This window comes from Mugil cephalus, chromosome 1, assembly GCF_022458985.1.
Source record: "Mugil cephalus isolate CIBA_MC_2020 chromosome 1, CIBA_Mcephalus_1.1, whole genome shotgun sequence".
In the NCBI taxonomy this organism is placed as follows: domain Eukaryota; kingdom Metazoa; phylum Chordata; class Actinopteri; order Mugiliformes; family Mugilidae; genus Mugil; species Mugil cephalus.
Genome location: NC_061770.1, coordinates 11125177 through 11137227, shown reverse-complemented (window position 1 = coordinate 11137227; position 12051 = coordinate 11125177).

The following is a 12051-nucleotide window of genomic DNA, read 5'->3' as shown; positions in this document are numbered from 1 at the left end:
TTCAAGCGCCTGACCTATTTCTCCACTTCATTCTTCTTCTTCTTCTTTTCCTCATCCTCACTCACTCCGATGCGGCCACCCCGGCGTTGAGATACATTCTGTGAGCCATCAAACGTGTGACCTGATTAGGAAATCTTTCTGTATTGTCTCTCCAGATTAAAGTGACGTACTGAGTCACAAATTCGTGCAAGGTGTGACGCCAGAAGATGGCAGCCGGCCGTGTTAGTATTTAGACAGTCCTGTGGTTTTTCTGTAGCCGGCTGTCCGGATTTCAGAGCCAGCACCAAACAGCCTAAATTTTTAACCAAAGCCCAACCCTATTAATAAGGTAGTTTTCTAATTTTCTGTCTTATTAAGCACAGGGATTTCATTTTCATTTTCAGACGACACGAAGCCCAGCGACTCGGTGATTAAGGGGTATTTGAATAAACTTGACCACAAGCTGACCCCTGTCATTAGGTGTACCCATCAACACATAGATTAATATAGATACTGTTAATTAGTGTGACACTGATTGTTGTCGCGAGCACCACAGCGTCTCTGGGCTCATCCGCTCCATTTTTTTTTTTTTTTTGCGTCCAGATCTGAGCAAGGGGACATTGTTTGGCGTTTAGCATTTTCTTGGCACCCTCTGACGCGAGCCTATTTTTAAAGTTGAAAAGTGCTCGCAGTGTGGCTGCAAGAGAGGACACTGAAGAAGCAAACTGGTGATCCATGATGCTTTTATGAAAGGATGACAGGACGGCTGCAGCTTATAACCTCACACGGGCTGCAGTGATTAATCCTCGTAGCCCACTTAATGCGAGAAAAATTAATTCGGCCGCGAAGATGAAAAGGCTGATAATTATGTTTATACTTTCTCTGTTTTTTTGTTGTTTTTTTTTTTCACGCCAGCGCCAAAGGATTTTCTTAATCACAGGGCCCTGTTGGATTTAAGATGGCGTGGGTCACCAGACCTGCGCGGTTTTGACGTGGATTTCGTGTGATCGCTTGTGACATTTTTCCTCAGATGCGCTCGGTCTCGCCCCAGACTTCTGTCTGAGGTACACTCACCCGAGAATTCAAAGCAAATACATTAATGAATAACTAATCTTTGCAGATGCATGAATCTACATATCAATGTAATCAGAGGATGTTGTGTGCGTGGCTATTTCCAGCAGAGGGGCTGAGAGGATGTCAAGCATGCAAAGCCTCTCTGCATATATGCTAATTGGGCTCCATTTTCTGAATACGAACCTTGCAGAAATGAATGTGTTTACCGAGTCCCCGTTTTAAAGAATGAACGCGTCTCTTGGCGCCGCACTGCTGCTTACATATTAAGCGTACGTTTATGCTGTGCAGCTGAGTGAGGTCTGAGATTAGTAGGGTGCACTCTGGGGCACGTGAAGGTGTGGCTTCACGAAGATTTCGCTGTTTCATAGCGTCTTCTCGTGACACGGCACATATTGTGGTTGCATCAGGGCGCAGAGCTTGGAGGCAAACAGGGTGGCACAGATGCAAAGGTCAGATTCCTACGAACCCTACCCCAATTAGGTTAACCTGTCACACTTCCTGTGGGAATATCTAAAAATTTGAATCCCACTTCACCTCTTTTAGCAGCTCCCAAACCTGTAACATCATTTAAGGAAATCCGTATACCTCAAATATTTCTACTGAATTCCTCTCTGTAAAACAGTGGCCATATCATCGTTCGTAAGAGCGTCGTACTTTAATAATCCAGACAGGCTACAGCATTTTCAATCAAGGAACATTGCTGTGATTAAAAGGATTCTCTCCACAGCTGAATTCAACGTCACGATAAAGAGGACAAGTTTAGCTAATCAGTAGACTGTCCCCTGCTACCTCCAGCTTGCTCCAGCGCTTCTTGTCTTTTGTCACAGCTTATAACATCTCCCCAATGTGCCAGAGGCTTATGGGGGAGTCACTGTAGATTACTGCCTCGGTCAAAAACTAAATGCAAATCAGCGCACGGAATAGGCGGAGTGAAAGACAGGGTAAAAAAAAAAAAAAAAAAGAATCCGGGAGCAGAAAATATCCAGAAATCCTAGTATTCTATAAATGTGAAGTACAAACTGAACCTCAATAGTGTGTGTGTGTGTATGCTTTAGAAAGTCTGAAAAAGAAAATCCTATTCTAATATTAAACAACTGTTGGTTATGCAGGTTATTTTAGAGGACTGAATAACTCATGCCAAATGTCTGAGAAATTCCACATGGTGAGTGGGACATGTTAGTTTGCCTTGATGTCACGCACGCTGACTCTGGATGATCTTGTGCCCATGATGTGAAGCCAGTGGGAGGAAGGGCCAGTTCTCCAGTGAAGCACCTCTAATGACTTCCTCCTGGATATCCTGCCCAAAGGCCTCTGTGCTCTATCCTAGGCCTCTTTGTGCCGGAGTTTAGACTGTGGGACTCTGATAATAGCTGACAAATGAAAAACTATGCCGACATCAAATGGAGTTATTTGTTTTCCTGCTCTTACGCAGAGATGACAACGGAGAAAAACACCCTCACTGTATTTCATCACTCCGCAGCTAATCACATGGATCTTAACCCACACCGACCGGCAGTGCTTCGCGGACGAGAACCTGCGCGCACCTGCTGTAGGTGCAAATCATGCGTTCATGCATTTAGTCATATTTGCATGCACGTGCGTGTGTGTGTTTGCATCTCAGTGTTTAAGCATGCACGAAGTTACTGTATGGGAATGTGCACAAATGCTCCTGCGTGTGTGTAAAGACAGGACCGGGCAGCCGCTCAGGGCGCAGCTTTAGTAAAGACCTGCATTCTAAATAAGTTCTGTCAGATTACGCCAGCACACGCTTAACACTTCACTCCTCGGGATGTTGGCTCAGTCTCCTCGGCTTCAACAGCTGGGAACCGAAAGCGAGGTGGAAGGTGAGGAACAGGTGATTGAACGAAAGTTCATGACCCTAAACAGCTGTTATTTTAATTGATTGATGAAGAATTAGCTGGCTGACTTTCTTTTATTCTGACAATGAGTAATTACTTGTACAGGCGAGAACCCATTTGTGTGTGTACAAGTGAAGGTTATTTGATTATTTTTGGCACATTGTTATATGCAAATGTGACCAAGTGACCTCCACACATGCTTTGCATGCATTATCCCTACTGTTGCATGACATTTTCACTCATGTAGTTATGCCCTTGACTGCACACTGAAATAATACACAGATATTTAAACTGACCTACATTGAACAAACCCCCCCCCCTCCCTCAAATATGAGGCAAAAACACGTACAGTGGCGTGCTCTGGGAGACATTCTGAGGGCCCGTTCAGTTGTTCTTTACTCTTTCTGACACACACAAAAAACACAGGCAACTTTTATAGCAGTGCTGTCCCGTGCATAGAAGCTCATTCATTACCTGTCGGCCTCACTCTCTTCCTTCAGCTACATACACATAAAGACACATGCGCACGGGATGATTAAGAGGTCCTTCAGTGCATGCTTGGACTTGGGGCTGTAGTGAATCACAGCTATGATGTGCTGCATGCTTTCTATTCTGATCTGTCAGAGAGGTTTGGGAGCTGTGCTCACTGATGAGTGAGTCGGATCAGGCTGGGCCACGGCGGCCTGGCCCAGACTGTCCTGTCTCCTCCTCAGGCGCCTCAGCTCAGAGCTCTCCCTCCGCTGAGCTCCACAGTGACAGGTAAGACACGCGGCCATAGGACTGAGGACAGGGGTCAGCGAGGTCAAGACAGAGGCGCAAGTGATGTGCAATCGCTGGCGTTACCTCACAAAATGACGCATACCACGGCCGGCTTCTGTTCAGCCAAAAGAAACGTGACGGGATGTCCGTCCAGATAAATCTCATGAATTTCACGTCCCACAATTTTCACTTTGAAGAGTAGCACCACCTTTCTTTTTCAAGAACTTAGAGAAGCAACAGGTCAAAAGAAAAAGTATTTTCTTGTATGTGTTTCTTGTATACAAATTGTGAGTAATCCTTGGTGAGAGCAGGATGCAGCACACACGCAAAAACAGTTTACACTTAAAAAACATGAAGAACAGCACAAGGTGTTGACCCAGCCTCCTAATTCACTGGATCCCAAACTGATGACGTATCTGTGGGATGCACTGGAACAACAAGCCTGACCCACAGAAAAATGAATGAATGCTTTGCTCAGTCCTTTCTACTAGTTTCAGAGGATGACTGAAGAGTGAAAACAGTCCATGACCTACCTGTGCACTGGGATCATTTTCAGTTCAACATATACATTTCTAGTTTTCCAGTCAAACTTGTCACAGAAATTTTCCAAATCTGCCGTGTTCCAGTTTGTTTAATAACTGCTGATGCCAAACAAAGAAATTCCGAACAGGGTTTGCATTTTTGTTTATCAGAGAGATGCATTTCATGTTGACCATTCAATTCTATCAGAAAAAATGCAGTGTAGTGAAGATGCCACTGTGAAACCATTTGTATTGTACAGTGCTATTCAGAATGAAAGCCACGGAAACATCCTTGTCTATCGTTAAATATTCAAAATTCAAGCCTCATGTTCTACCAGTTAGAAGAGGTTGTTTATTTTACAAGTTTCACTGATCTCTTGAGTCCTTAGAGATGTTGTATTGTATTAACTACATATCTACATCCTTTAAAACACACAGTAAGTTAATGGGAAGTTACTTTCTTCCTTTTGATAACTTGCTATGACTAATAGCTTTCGGGATTCGATTCTTTCCATGTGGATTGTCTTGAGGATGTTGGTAATCTTCCATGCAATTATTTGTTTTGCTACCTGTCTCAGAGAGACAATGGCCCCAAACATACAGCAGAATTTTCTGTGAGTGAGTCCTACAACAGATGGTGGAGCCCCAACAGAGCCCTGATCTGAACATCATCAAGTTAGTCTGGGATTAAACAAAGAGACAGAAGCAGCTGACGTAGACTAAAACCACAGAAGAACTGTGTTAACATCCCTGAGATTTTTGGAACAACAGACCTGCCAAAGAGCATGCAAAAGGTTTACCCAGAAGAACAAGTGCTGTTTTGAAGGCGGTGAATGGTGGACACACAGAACATTGATGGGATCGATTTAGTGAAGTTTGAAAGAGTTTCACCATTATTCCTCACTCAAAATAGTTTAAACACAAACTAACATGCACCACTAAAAGCATGTTGCACACAGGTAGGATTGATGAGTCACAACTTTGTTTTGTCCTTGTTGTCAACTTAGATGCAACCAAAAGATTGTTTCAGTTAATTTCATAGAATAAATAAGGGACCACAGTCACTGCTGGAAACTGACAATTGCGCATCAATGCAAAATACACCCACTTTCTATATAGAATACATGCTTTTCATTTAAATCGTTATGTGAATTTGGGACTTTATGTCCTATCCAGATGTGCAGGATAACCAAGGTGATAACCAAATGCTGGGAGATCTCCAGGGATTCTCTGACTAACATCTAAGGGGAGCGTACCTATGTTCCCTGCGTCCTATGCTCCCTGAGTCCCTAACCCTAACCCTAACACATTTATTTTTTTAAAAAAGGGTCCTATGTTCCCCAGTCACATACAAAGTGGGGAACATAGGACCCATTGAACATAGGGATGATCCCCATCTAAGAGGGAAGTCTGTACTGATAGGATGCAGAAGTAATGTTCAGTCCGAATGCTATGAGTTATGCTACGATAGAAAAACCGAGCTGGAATCAAGAGAAACAATCCAATGAAATTCAGTACTCTATAATTAAAACCCCACGTATGAGCTTGGAGCTACCAAACAGGTCTGACATGAGCAGAGGCAAAGCTTTGTGCCGGAGTGAAGTTCCTGTGGTCTGTCAAACACATCCCCTGGCAGGGCCTAATGTGGCGTGTGACACGTCACACCCTATCACTCTGCCTTACTGATGACCAGCCGCTTACGTATGCCGCGTGCACAACTGGATCCCAAACCAGACACTGTCAGGTGTGATAACAGTTTGAGCGCCAAACCCGCTCTGAAGCCTTGCCCTCTCCCATTCCCCCACAATTCATTTGATACCGCAGCTGCACGACTCGCGGTCTGCTATGCACCACTGCAAGCATTCGCTGTGTCCTAAAGATGCTTTTATTCCTGTTCCACCTGCTCATTCCCTTCAGGCTGAGAGTCAGCGATAAAACGGCCGCTCTGCTCCTTCAGACCAATGAACCAGTCTCCGGTTTAACAGAGATAAGGACTGATGCTGATCCCAGCTGTTTGGAGGGAATCAAATACTTCTACATTGGCTGGGGTTCACAGTTACACAGTCAGACACTACATCAAATATAATTCAATGTAACCTAGATGCTATGTACCCAATATGTCATCTGATGGGATTATTGTACAAAACTTCCCCAATCCTCCCTTATTTAGAACATCTATTCTACTCCCGCACTTCGCATTGATATCAGCCTTTGGGTAATATGTGCAGGCTCTCATTTGGCATTGGAGGTAAATGCCCCCACCTCCCCCCGAGCAGACACTCATTATTTCAATCCTCACAAGGCTGCGGACAGGCCCTGCCTCTCTGACAGCATTCCTCTCTGTGTCAACGTTTCTTCCATGTGATGGAGACCTCTGTTTTAGCATGAAAAAGAGACGGTTCCCCCCCCCCCCCCCCTTTTTCGTTCCTGCACTGCTTCCGTCCTGGATTTGCTGCGAGCACGTGTGTGTGTGTGTGTTTTTTTTTTTTTTTTTTTAATGATTTTTGTCACATCGGGAGAGAATTCTGCAAAACGCTGAGCGGAAACCCTTCCAGACAAAAATGTTTTCATCACAATTGCATCAGTTATTCCAGGATGTAAAAAAGAGGGCATGTGGGAGGGGTCTGGTGCAGATAAAGTGTTGTTGTTATAAATGAATATTTCCTGCAAAATTTTCTTTTTTTTTTTTAAATCAATCTCTGCCTGTAACTTTCTTGATTTTTTTTTCTCTCACTGGGTTGATGTAGACTTTCCTGCATGTGTGTGTGCAACACAGCAAGTAACTGAATGAAAGCACATCAAATAGTGAGGCGTAAGATGTGTCTACCTGAAGCCTGAAGCATCTCCATGCCCTGACTGATCTAACCTTTTTTCTTTCTTTTTTTTTTTTTTTTCAGTAAACCTCAGACCAGCCCCCATTTGCTCTCTTTGGTTTTCAACATGAAGGGGAATGCTGAAGCAGATAATAAGGCAGTCTACTGTACAGCCCCTTGGTACTGAAACCTGATAAAAAAAACAAAAAAACAACAACAACAGCAAAAAAACAAAAAAAAAAACAAATGTGATGGTGGAAAGGGAAGGAAAATCGTCAAGGAGCGATTTCTCTGTGCTGGATTGTTCTCTTTGATCTGGAGTGCCGTGAAAGGAGGGCATTATGTAACGTCTTCAGCACACACATGGCCAACTGTGTGACTGCCAAACACACAGGGGGGAGTGGTAGTGGTGCTGGTGGGGTGCTCTGGCAAAAAAAAAAAAAAAAAAAAAAAAAAAAGATGGGGGGCAGACAGACAAGAGGAAAGAGATCAGTGCCATGGAAGAAGACAGTAGTGGATGGGCGTGAGAGGAAAAGCACGGCTGCTCATATTGGTGTTGGGTCACTTTCCTTATTAAGGCTGCTCAGTCACGCAGCTGTAATGTGGCCCCTAACAAGCCTCATAATGAGACATGAGAATGCCCCTTAGTGACGGTTCAAGCATCTATCTGCTGTCCAGGGCCCAAAACCCATTGTCTCAGTACACATGCTTTCTGCCTGCTGTGAAGAGGGGAAATTTGAATAATTATATGGGGTCGCGATCTTCTAGGAAAAATACAGTCTCTAGCTAACGAGAAATATTATTAGCCCATCATTTGTGTGCCCCAATTGGAAGCAATTCATTATCTTGAAGGAACAACAAAACGGCAGCAGCACAGTCGAGCTCTTGCGCAGCAGATGGCCGCTTAAATCAATCATTTGCAAATCAATAAAATATAAAAGCACACAAATTCTTACGCCAACTATGTCAGGGGGAAATCACTGGCCGTGTCGAGCACCATACGGCGGGGGTCTTCAACGTTTTTCAGGCCACGGACCCCCAATCTGTTGGCCAGATTAAGTAAGGACCCCCTACCTACTATACAGTATGTGTTCTATATTAAACTCGGCCCAGTGCTATTTATAAATATACATTATTATTACCATTTTGCATTCAATATTAAGCTATGCAAACATTGCATAGGTTCAAATTATATATATTATATATATTATTATATATATTTTTTTATGTGCAACAGTAGAGTGGCATGGAACTGCAGTAAACATAGACATACATGACATAAACACACATGCATACATGGAACTCTGGCTCTCTTTAATATACATATATATATATGAAATGTCTAATCAACCAAAGATTTTGTGACCCCCCTGCAGTACATCCGCGGACCCCTAGGGGTCACAGACGCCCCGGTGAAGACCTATGCCATACGGTGATGTAGCAGGCCAAACGTGCCAGGCAAAGCAGGTCATAGATGGAGCTGAGACAGCATATAGAGGGATGTAAAGGAGAAATGTATTAATAGTAAGCTGCCAAGCCGGCGCAGCGTGCACGCCACACAAGAGGGCCTCACCAAGAAGGAGCTGTCTTCACTGACGGAGGGAGGAAGTGAGGAAAAAGCAAAGAGCGATTGGTGGAGTGTGTTTGCGGTGGTGTGCGGCTGAAAACTGACGTTGAGACGGCCTGACAGGGTCTGTTTCTGTTCATTGCAAGACTGTTATCCAGAGTGACCGTGTTGTCTTCCCCTCCCGCTACAAAGGTTATGCCATTGCCAGCAGTCCACATGACACAAAGAATGAGCCACAACCGCCTGAGCCGGAGACGTTCGTCAAGTCGGTCTAAGAGCACATACAACCTCGCGCCTAATTCATACCAAATTCCGGAGTCACACATGAATAAACCTGCACTGGATTTCAACGTTCTCCCCTCTTGTTTACGACCTATGGCGCGGCTGCGGCTGCGTTTTAGAAATGACGTGCTTGGTAATCGGGTGTGTTGGGCTGTCAGCTCAGGGTGCATGATCTTGCCAGCATGACTCAAGTCTGCCCGTGAGCTGCTTCCTGTGCCTGTGCATCTACTCCAGTTGCTCGTATGATCTATTTTAGATTCTTTTGCCCAAGGATGTGTGTGCATCCTCACAGCAGAGAGCCACAGAAATAAGAAAAAAAAAAAAAAAAAGGAGAGGAGGGGGAATAGATGATGTTCAAATAATCTACAGGCAATCATGCAAATTCCCCAGACGTGGTGCAGTCGGGGATGCTTTAGATAGGGGTGCGAGCTTTGGATTCTATTCAGGCGCAGCAAATTCGGAATTAGGGATGAATGAGATCTCTGTCGGCCGTTTCGTGCACGCCAACATGCTCTCAATATGTGAGCCAACATGTGTGACACTGCAAGGGCCACTCTCCCTATTTAGCCTGTAGTAAAATCATGCATTTATCCAATTGAATTAATTATTACTCCACACCGTGTCCAGAGCGCACCATGTCAAGCCGCTCTCATTGGTTCCTTCCTTTTACGTAAGCGGGACATCAAGATGGAGAGGACATATGCACGTCTTGACTGCGCCTGAAAGCAGCGGAGTTCATCGTGTTACAGCAATAACGCGAGGCAGCGACTGAGAGACCAGTCCTCCATTGCAAGCACAGATGTCATGCTCCTTGTGGCCTTCACACATTGAAGAGGCCAAGCCAAATTTGGCGTGACCCTGATGTGTCATCTTGATTTAGGCACTAGTTTTCCCGTCGACCACCGACGCGGCCTGATATTTCCTGCGCGCGCCTCTGCGATTGGCTTAACGCGAGCAGGAAAATGTGGATCTTCGCTCCGTAATCCCACAAGAGCAGGCTTCCTTGGAAGGCATGGCGCGGGGCATTGTGCGGTTGGTGAATGGCTGGGTCTAATCTTGTGGAGGCAGTGGTCTGTTGGAGGGGCTTTTTGAGCAGATCTGAGCCTGAGGGGTGAGAGCAACAACAATAAAAAAAAAAGAAAGAAAAAAAAACTAATTTACCAAATTGAAGTGGAGGTATACTCATTTACATTTTCATTCAGCATTTAAGGATTCTATTTATAGAGCAAAAAAATTTAACTATGCTAATCCACCACAATGTTTCCAATACATAAACGCATCTACAGTGACATTTCATAGGAGATCCTTGAAAGCAGGAGGAGTCTGGGATCTGAAGCCACCCTGGGTTACGTCTACAGTGCATTCTGCTCTCAGCATAAAAGCAACGCGCTGTTAGTCGTACACCCGTTTCACATGCAAAGTACAATTTCCCATTACTGACAGACACACTAAAGAAATGCTGCATCCATATCAATCTTCCCAGGACGATGACGCTCTTTGTTTGATCTCAAGGGACTGAAGAAAATGTGTGTGCCGTGGAGTAGTTCAACGCTGCCATCTGCTGGCTGCTCAGCTACTCCCTGATCCAACCACAACTATCAGTCACATCGTCCCATTTCCCCCAGCAGCACAAGGTTGAGTCTAAATTGCTTTCTGGGTCAACTGCATCAAACAACCTTCACCGCAGAGTCGTCGTCGAGAATAATTTCCCCATTCCTAACTTTAAAAGTAATGGATTTTTCCAGCAGCAATTATCCAGTCTTTTGTAACCATGACACCAAATCCAACAAACATCATCTATGGCTGGCAGAGCGCAACTGCAATGTCTGGGGGAAGACGTCAGCTGCTTGTCGAGAACAAGACAACTTAGAATTTATTGCCCGCGCAGTCATTAGGTAGAAATAGAAAGATATTAAATATACAGCTGCTACGAGACCACCGTGTCAACGGGGTTTTTAATGTTCCACTGGAAAACTAAATCTGCGAATCGCAGGAGGTTTCGATTAATAATGGCAAGCGAGGCAGAGACCTAAGCACAGGGATGGTGAGACAACAGGGACTAACTCACTGTTATACTGTAAATATTTCAGTAGTTTCAACAAAGCGTTCGAAGTTTTATTACGTTTTCTGTCTCAAACTAACTTTTAAAACATTTTTTTTAAGATGCTAACACAATGTTAACATGGAAAAATCACATATATTAACTGTTGCTGATAACCCAGTAATTAGAAGCCCCAGCGTTGGCACGTGTCACAGCTGATAGACACTTATTTCAGGCAGCTCCAAGTCTTCATTTGGGATACGTCGCTCAGTCTTTTCTCACAAATCACTTTAAATTCTGAGATGTTTAAGGCTATTTTACAGATCATAGTGAGTGTCCCTAATACCTTGGAGTGATGAATTTGTAGTTTGTTGTGAATTTAAATGTAAGCTTTGGATAATTGTAGAAATCTCTTCTCTTTTTGAAATTTGGTGAAATCAAATGGAGATGTACTTTACCTGCTAAATGTTTTATAGGACTGCTGCTTTAATCTAGAGCTTGATATTTCCACCTCGCTGTGTAGCCAGAATGTTCCCTTTCTTTTTTAAATCAAATACTGCTCATCTTAACACGTTTGATGATCGTGGACTAAAAGCTTCATTCTTAACCAAATGTTGTTTGCGTGCTCCAAGCATTGATATTTTTCATGAGTATGGATGTCTGTTGATGAGTCGTCCGCATACAGTTTATCAAATCTTGTGCATCAACACTCTAGTGGATCACCGATCTCGTGTCGGTCACAAACAGGCTGTAGTTCTGGCTTTGTGACGTGCAGTTTGAACTTTGCTTGCTCATCCAGATCTTAGTGGCAGTTTACATCGAAAATCCTGCATCGAGACTCCAACACAAAAAGCACCTCAAAGCACAAATGTGAATATGGAACATAACCCCACACACAAATAAACTGTTATATTCATGTAAACATAACAGCAGTTACAGTACCGTGTAGATCTACTGTTAAGAGACTTCCATCCAGTCCTTGCTCCCCTGTGCTTCAGTTTTCTTTGATAAATCACCTAATTTTGTAGCAAGTGTCCAATCAAGGTAGAGAGTGAGCAATGACGCCTGATTACATGAAAAAAAAGAGAGAGAGTACTCTAATCAGTGAATCCACCTCCTTCTCATTGGCTCAAGTGTTTACAATGTCAGTGTGGCA